The sequence below is a fragment of the Pipistrellus kuhlii genome, unplaced genomic scaffold (genome assembly GCF_014108245.1).
Source record: "Pipistrellus kuhlii isolate mPipKuh1 unplaced genomic scaffold, mPipKuh1.p scaffold_m20_p_4, whole genome shotgun sequence".
NCBI lineage: Eukaryota > Metazoa > Chordata > Mammalia > Chiroptera > Vespertilionidae > Pipistrellus > Pipistrellus kuhlii.
Window position 1 is genome coordinate 5,301,363 of NW_023425540.1, and position 8,571 is coordinate 5,309,933.

Consider the following 8,571-nt stretch of genomic DNA (forward strand, 5'->3'; position numbering starts at 1 on the left):
TATTCCAGAGACATGTTGAATCCTTTGTAGTCGGCAGGTAGCAGTACAGCTAAAATACAATAGTATTAACAACAGTAACACACCTTGGCATTGCATCTCTCTGTGCTGTCTGCCTCCGGCCTGTTTGCCTCTCCTTCAGAGCGGCGGGGCTGGCAATTCGGGGCGGCCCCAGAGGCCGGCGGCTCCCTGGGGGAGGAGGTGTGTAGGGAAAAGCATCGGACATACAGGTTCCGCACTGCCTGTGGTTTTAGCATCCACCTGGGTCTTGGGGCATATCCCCTTGGGGGGGGGGGGGGCTGTGAGCCCCACCTGTGAGGGAAGGAGGGGAGTTGGCACAGAGCCTGCCTGCCTGCTGCCGTCCAGGTGAGACCTGCGGCTAACCGGAGGGGAGCTTGCGGAGGCTCCTCCAGGCCTGGCTCTGCCTCGGAGACACCAGTTGGTCTTATTGGAAGCAGGCAGGGCTCCTCTACACCGCGCGGTGGACCAGAGGGGAGGGCAGGCAGGACCGGAGCCGTCTCCAGGGCCAGATGCTGGATTACAAAGGGCCGGGAGCGGAGAGCCAGTCCTCCCCTCTGGAGGACAGCCTGTGGAGGCAGAGCTAAGGGCGGGGGAAGGAAAGTGATGCACCTGCATCCCCTCTGCCCTGCCTGCCCCACAGGGAGCTGGGGGACTGCCTCGTTGGGCTCAGTGGGTGCTCTCCCCGTTGGTCCTGCCTTTTCCTCCCCATGATCACCCAGAGACACCCCTTTCTCCCACACTGGCTAACGGGTCACATGCTGGCTCCTCCTGCGGGCTTTCCTGAGAGGGTGGGAGGCAGGCAGGCAGGCTCTGTGCCAACTCCCCTCCTTCCCTCACAGGTGGGGCTCACAGCCCCTCCCCCAAGGGATATGCCCCAAGACCCAGGTGGATGCTGAAACCACAGGCAGTGCGGAACCTGTATGTCCGATGCTTTCCCCTACACACACCTCACTCAGGGAGCCTCCGGCCTCTGGGGCTGCTCCAAATTGCCAGCCCCGCCGCTCTGAGCTCTGCAGCCATTCATAAGGGAGAGGAGGCTGACTCAGACACAGACTGCGGCCCTAGACAGCTACTCAGGGACCAATGGGCGGGAGCATATCTGTCGTGGGGATGCTGCGGCCCAGGTGGGATGGGAGAGCACCAGATTTCATTCCGCTCCCCGGGAGGCAATGAGGACACGAGGTCAGGCTGGCCACCGGCCGATGGCCCTGTGCTCTCAGAGACTCGGTTTCCACACTCGGCCCCCTATAACCAGGGGGCGTTGGGGAAGCTCTTTAACCGCAGCCATTAAGACCAGAACATCAGGAAAGAAAAGCAGCGTTCTCCTGGCCTATCCACGCGGGCGCTGGTGGAAGAGCAGGGGCGTGAATGCCTTCCCGCGCGTGGAGTGCACACCTGCCCGTGAACTTCGTGACCTCCCCGTCCCCACTGCTGGGCTGAGGGGTCAGGCATCTTCTCGCCGCCGCTTCCGGAGTCCCACACGCTGGCTGGCCTGCTCTGGGCACCGGAGATTTATGGCCTCGTTAAGCTCCATGCACATTATCTTTCAGAATCAGCTCAGATTCAAAGGCCCCCGCCGGCTTCCGCACAGTTGCCATTGTGCCGCTCCTATAATTAGAGACTGAGTAAGGGCGGCGCGCTGAGGGCGGCTGCCTTTGGCCATGAGGTCACTCGCCCTGGCCCCCTCACCAGGTGGCTGCCCCTGCGGGCGGGATTCCGGGGTGTGTGTGTGTGTGTGTGTGTGTGTGTGTGTGTGTGTGTGTGAAATCAGACCTGCGCAGGCTCTCCCTGGAGGAGGATGGCACTCAGGATGAGCCCTGGGACAAGTGCCTTTCCGTGCCTGAGATAACGATGACATAAGAGCTGGGGTTCTGGGAAGTCCCCGTTCTAGCTCTCTGATCTGACAAGCCCTGAGCCTCTCGGAGACTCCCTTCATTCGCCTGGAGGTTGGGGTTCATTGGAGCAGCAGCCCCAGAGAGAAAATGTCTGGTGTATAAGCCGGCTCCCTCTCTCTCCTTCACACCCAGTCTGTGCCCACATCCTAAGCCAGTGGTCGGCACACTGTGGCTCTTTGGCCCCTTGAGTGTGGATCTCCCACAAAATACCACTTGTGGGCATGCACGTCCAGTGCGATTGCAACTTCGTGGCCCATGTGTAGAAGTCGGTTTTCGGCTCTCAAAAGAAATTTCAATCGTTGTGCTGTTGATATTTGGTTCTGTTGACTAATGAGTTTGCCAACCACTGTCCTAAGGGGTCCATGTCTTAAGTATCTCTCCAGTCCTCTCATATTTCTCTCTCTCTACGGCCACCGTCGGGCCTCAGCCACCATCCTCTCTTGCCTTGGACCACAACCCTTGTCTGTTGACTGGTGTCACTGCACCCACGCCTCCACCTCTCTGTGCAATCGCCGCGTGGCTTCCAGTGATCTTTCTGGCTAGCCACTTGGAACATACCCTCTAGCTTACAACTCTCCAGGGCATCTCTGTGCTCTTCGGGGGAAGCCCAGATTCCTCATCTTGACCTTCAAGACTCCACATGATCTGGCCTGTCTGTATCTTGAACTTCAGGTCACGTCATTCTCTCCCTGGCGACCGGCATTCCAGCCCAATCAGCAACTCAAATACATCCAGAATACTTCTCCATAAAGACCTTCAATGTTCCTTTCGCTTAGAACTTCCTGTCCTGGATCCCGCTTTTCCTGAAGCCAGCCTACCCCAGGATGTGAGGCACTCAGTTCTCTCTCGTTGTGCACAGCAGCTGAAGCTGAGTTTCTGTTACTTGGAACCAAAGTCCTGGCAAATGCAGCTGCTTTGTGAGCATCCGCTACCGGTGAAGGCACCTTCTTGGGACTCTCCAGGATTCAGAGGAGCCAGACGTGGCCCTGCATCAAGGGCCCCTCACCCCTCAGAGCACGTAGATCAGTGTGTGATCACCACAAGCAAAGCGCCAGGTCCTCAGCCTGTCCTCGCCTGAGGAGCATGGCTGGCTGCAGGACCACAGTGAAGAGGGATGGGGAGGACTGGAGTGCTCCAGAGTGAGGGAGGACTGGGGAGGACTTGGAGTGCTCCAGAAACGAGGGACCTCATTCCCCAAGGAGAGAAAAGCTTGGGCCAGGCTCAGCCGTGAAAAGCATAAAAACCGCATTGTGTTCTGTGAGGTTCTGGAGGTCACCCCTAACGACTGGGGGCAGAGGTTGGGGGACAAAAAGAAAACGAGAAAAAAGATGTGTTTGAAACGAACTGTGGAGGCTCTGCTGGGCAGTGAGGGATCTGCCTAGGGTGAGGACGGTGGAGGGGATCTGAGTAGGGGAGGGCGGGGGAGGATGAGGAAGATTGCTATGGCAGCAGTGAGCAGAGTTGGGGGTGGGGGTAGGGGTAGGGGAGGGGGGAGGGGGAGGGGGAGGGGTGCGGGCAGGGGAGTGGTGGCCAGGGCCGTGGTCTGCTTGGACCTCCTCGCAGGCCCGGGAAGGCCGGACGGAAAAAGAGGCTGGAGGCAGTGGAATCCCAGCCTCGCCAGCATTCTGCAGAGAAGCTTTGGCCATATTTGCTCAAGAATCTTCCTCGTGGTCTCATCTGAAAGCCATACTTTTTACTTCATGCTAAACATTGTCAGAGGGAGCACTGGCAGATCGTGCTGAGCGGGAGCCAGCCGGCCTGGCACGCACACTTTTAATGGCATTCCAGCCGCGGGGCCTGGCACGCTCCCTCGGTCCCTGTCTGCACCGCTCCGGCCTGGCCCAGAGCTGGGCGTCAGGAGGGAGCGGCTGTCCCCCTCGGTGGCCTTCCCCCAGAAAAGGCTCAGGACGAGGCTCCAGCCCTCCCCCACAGACACACACAGCTTGGTCTTTGAGGGATGCCACGGCTGTCGGGCTGTAGCTCCAGCCTCGGTGCTGTCTGGTCACCCTGGGTCCTCTCCCGTTCTCTCCCTCGTCATGCCCAGTCCTACCCCAGCTGACTCCGGTCCAGGTCACCGGCAAGCTCATGTGGACCTGGACCATGGCCTCGCTGGTCTCCCTGATCTCCTTCTGCCCCGCTGTCGTCTGGACTCAACAAAGCATCCAGAACAGTCCTTTAAGTCCTTTAAAATCTCCAGCCACATCCGGCCACTCCTATTCTTTAAACCCCTGATGGCTTTCTGCCTGGTTCCAAATGAAGCCTGAAATCCCTAACGTGGCCCCGAAGACGTGATCAGACTTGTCTGCCTCTGCTGCCACTGCCCCATCCCGTGAGCCTTTATGCTGCCCCTCTCCCGGCCGCTGCGGGCTGGCCTCATTCCCTTCATGGCCCATGGCATGCTTCATCCTAATAAAAGCTTGTGTCTGTCAGGATAGGCCCAGCCATGCTGCAGTAACAAACACCCCCAGGTCTCAGTGGCTCCCATCACAGAGGGCGGTGTCTCACTCTGTCATGGCTGTCAGTGGAGGGAGGGGCTCTGTTCATCCCTCATAGCCACCCTCTGGAGTATCGCAGGTTGCTGTCCTTCAGGAAAAGAGAGAGATTCTCAAGAGGCTGGTCATGGCAATGGAATGAGGCTCAGAAGAAAGACCTGCCATTTCTGCACATCCTTTGTCCAGCCGCTGGCTCTGTCAACCACAAGGGACCGCAACGTGTCATCTCACCACGTGGCCGCGAGTGGAAGGGGTCGGCCACTACTGATAAACAGCACTAGTGATGACCGTGATGGCCGAGTCTTCTGTGTGTGTGGCATCAATAAAGTGCCTTGGAGTGTCTTCCAACCCAGGGATTGCCAATGGTGGCAGCCAGCCGCTGGGCGTAGGGTAGAGTAGATGGTGGAGAAGGAGGGCTGTGGGGGAGGGTTGGCTGCCTCAGCTCACGCTCAGGGAGGAAGATGAACGAGGCTGAGGTGGGCTGGACCAGCCCAATTGCTGCATGGAAGCAAACACGCTGGCCATTGGTCAGGTCCTTCAGGCCAAGGGCGCCTGGTCCTTAGCTCCTGATGTCTTCGATTCCTCCATGGGAGAGTCATTCCTTTGCTGCTAAAATGCCATTTTCCATTTTGTGTCCCATCTGCTATGAGAGGTAAACAGGATTCCTCGGTCAAGCAGAGTATGAGTGGCTAGGCTGGCCAGAATCAAACTGGCGCTTCCCCTGCAGGCCTCCTCAGCGCCACGTCTAACATGCTGATGTGTGTTCTCTCCGGTGAGGGACCAACGTGTGCATTCCCTCCTTTCCTCCCGAGTGGTCAACGGGGTGGCTTCGGAAATGCTGGTCTGGAGGCCTTTTCAGTCCCAGTGAGGCCCCTGCGGGAAGCAGGTGTCCTGGGGAGGGGAGGGGGAGTATTTTCACGGGAGAAGGAAAGCGGGGCAGGCAGGGCCTTGACGGAGCGGGACTGGAGTCAGTGATCCAGGAGGCGCAGGCCCAAAGGGAGAGGAGGCCAGACACTCTTCCGGCCCTGAGGCCTTGCCCTGCCCCCAGACAGCTGTATTTCTTGTCTGGACTCAAACCACCCGTCACAGACGGAATCTTATTACTGCCCTCGGCACCTGTATTTTAACGTCTATGTCTGTCCTTCTAATCTGAGAGCCCCTCTGGTTAGGGCTTTATCTTTAAATCTTTCATTGGCAGCAGATAGATGCCTAATAATTAGTTGAATGAATGAGGCACAAGCTCGGAGCAGCAGGCGGGTTAAAATTCCCGACATACACCACGTGAAAGGATTTCCCAAATTGAAATAATCGATTCCGCCTATCGTTGTTCCTCACGTGCTGGTTCCCTGGTTTCCTGGAGCCTGTGGCCTCTCCTCTCAGCATCGCCTCCTCTCTGACCTGTCCCTCCCTCCTGGTCATCTCCCGCCAGGCTGCTGGGCCGCCTGCCTCTCCTGGGGGTGGCGGTGAAGGTTTGGGTTGTGAATGGCCTGCCTGAGGCTGTTTCCCTGAGTAGGAAGTCCATGTGTCTCCAGAAGACACGCTGGAAGGGTGGGGAGGTGTTTGTTGCTGTTGTTTTTAAGAGGAGGTTGGCTTTAGTGATGGCGTGAGAAAGGGGAGACCAGGAGGAAACTGTGAGTAGAGACACAGAAAGTTTACCAGCAGTGCCAAGACTTCTGTGTGTCCTTTCTCTATTTCCTTTTACATATCTTCATTGCTTTCAGAGAGGAAGGGAGAAGGAGAGAGAGAAACACCAGTAATGAGAGAGAATCACTGATGGCCGCCTCCCGCACGCCCCACCCCGGGCCCTCCGGTCCTTTTGGGTCGCACTGTTCCCTCCACCTGGAATGTGTCCCTCATCCCAGCGGCAGCCTCCGCCCGTCCACCTGACACACGCCTGCCCGGACTCCAGGCCCAGCTCGAATGTCACCGTCCCTTGCCAGGTTTAGCAAATTAAAACACAGGATGCCCAGCTGAATTTCAGATAAACAATGAGTAATCATTTTAGCCTAAGCCTGTCCCAAACATCTCACGTCCCAGGTCTCACACGAGACAGAGTCAGAGGAAGAAACGGTGCGGTTTATCCGAGATTCCCAGGGGCTGGCTCCCCTCCGTGGTCCCTGACTCCTTTTCCGCTCAGGTCTCCTTCCACCTGCTGCCCCGGAGGCGTTCCAGCACTCTCTGTGCACCTGTCACCACACTCCCCCGCCTGGCTGTGTCATCGTCCCCTCACCTGCCGCGGCGGGAGGTGTCACACATGAGCAAGCGGTGCTTTCCCTCGCTTCCCCGATCCGGTTACCCTGGGGGGTGACGTGGCAGCATCATCGCATGGGGTTTATTTTCACTCAGGATGTTTGTGACGAGGCGGGAAGTTAACTCTTGCATGGGATCACAGCGACACCGCTGTTACCAGATACATGTCCTGAGCAGACAGCTCATTACCTGGTGGAGCCAGCCCGTGGCCGAGCCCAGCCCGTGGCTGACACCTCCACCTTCCCCGCCGCAGCCCTGAGAGGTGGGCAGTGTGGGCTCTTGGGCTCCCACCCCTCGCAGGTCTGGCGTCAAACAGCACATCAACAGTGGCCCAAGCAGGTCCCTGCGGTGAGGGGGAGGGCCTTCTGTTTTGGGGACTTAGGCTCAGGAGCTTCTGATCACCCACTTAAAAAAAAAAAAAATAAATAAAATAAAAAAAAAATATATATATATATATATATATATATTATGATTTTTTTACAGAGAGGAAGGGAGAGTGATAGAGTTAGGAACATCAATCAGCTGCCTCCTGCACACCCCCCACTGGGGATGTGCCCACAACCAGGGTACATGCCCTTGACCAGAATTGAACCAGCTAAACCGGTTAGGGCCACACTCCTCTTTTTAATTAAAAAACAAAACAAACAACAGGCACGGTTTGATCTTATTGAACTCAAATGTTTTCTAAACTTATTTGATCAGGGAACTACCCTCCCAGCCTGCTTTTTCTGAGGGGCACCCTACTCAGTCAGTCAGTCACCCTGGGAGCACACCTTGGGGAGTGGGAGTGAGCAAGTGCTTTACAACCTTTGCATTCCCTCCACAAGGCCCTCACTTCGTTCCACAGTGTGGAGAGAGGAAGCCTGCAGGCCTCGGGGCCGCCTTGTCTGGTGCTTACTGCTGAGCCCAGGGTCGGAGTCAGGAGTTGGGGAGTGGAGGAGTCAGGGAGTCCTGGGGAGGGCAGGTGGCTCAGGCAGGCCCTGCCCGGTGCTGGGAGCCTGTGCTGGCGGCCACTCAGAGAGCGTTAAGAGCACCGGCTTTTGTGTGGGGTTGAAAACACCTCCCAAGGCCACCTTTGAACAGTGACAAGTCCGCCTGGACCATCCCCTGGGCGTGCCATCTGAGGAGCAGGCGTGCCCTCCTCCCCAACCATCTCCTCTTTTCAGTGTGTTTTTCTCGCCCAGAACACACTGAGCTCAGGCCCTCATCTGCACAATTCCGGGGTGCTGCAGCCTTGCACAGAGAACTGGTGTGAGCGGCGTCTCTCAAGTCTGTGGAGGGGGCTCCATCCGGGGTGTGCCCGTGGGGCTGGCCAGGATGAGCTACTCCTCAAGTACCACCTCCGTGTCGCCTCTAACACAGGCGCTGTGCTATCTTCTACTCTGACATCTTAACTCCGTGGTCGGCAAACCGCGGCTCGCGAGCCACACGCAGCTCTTGGGCCCCTTGAGTGTGGCTCTTCCACAAAATACCACGGCCTGGGCGAGTCTATGTTGAAGAAGTGGCGTTAGAAGTAGTTTAGGTTTAAAAAATGTGGCTCTCCAAAGACATTTCAATCGTTGTGCTGTTGGTATTTGTCTCTGTGGACGGATGAGTTTGCCAATCACTGGCCTAACTGGATTCCTGATAGCATTTGTCACCACCTGGATTGCTAGGTATTCTTCCTTTTTTGCATATTGTCCTTCTCCACTCAAATGGCACATCGACTCCACGGGGCAGAGGCTTATGTTTGGCCACTTAGGGGAGGCGGGGGCTGGTGCCTGGAACAGCACCTGGCACAATGTAGACACCCCCTAACTGTTGTGTGAACAAAGGATGTTTTTTCCTACTTGGGTGGGGATTGGCTGTGGAGAGTTGATGGGCCAGGCCATGGACCAACCAGCGGCTCTTCGGTGGGGAAGCGAACAGAGTGCTTG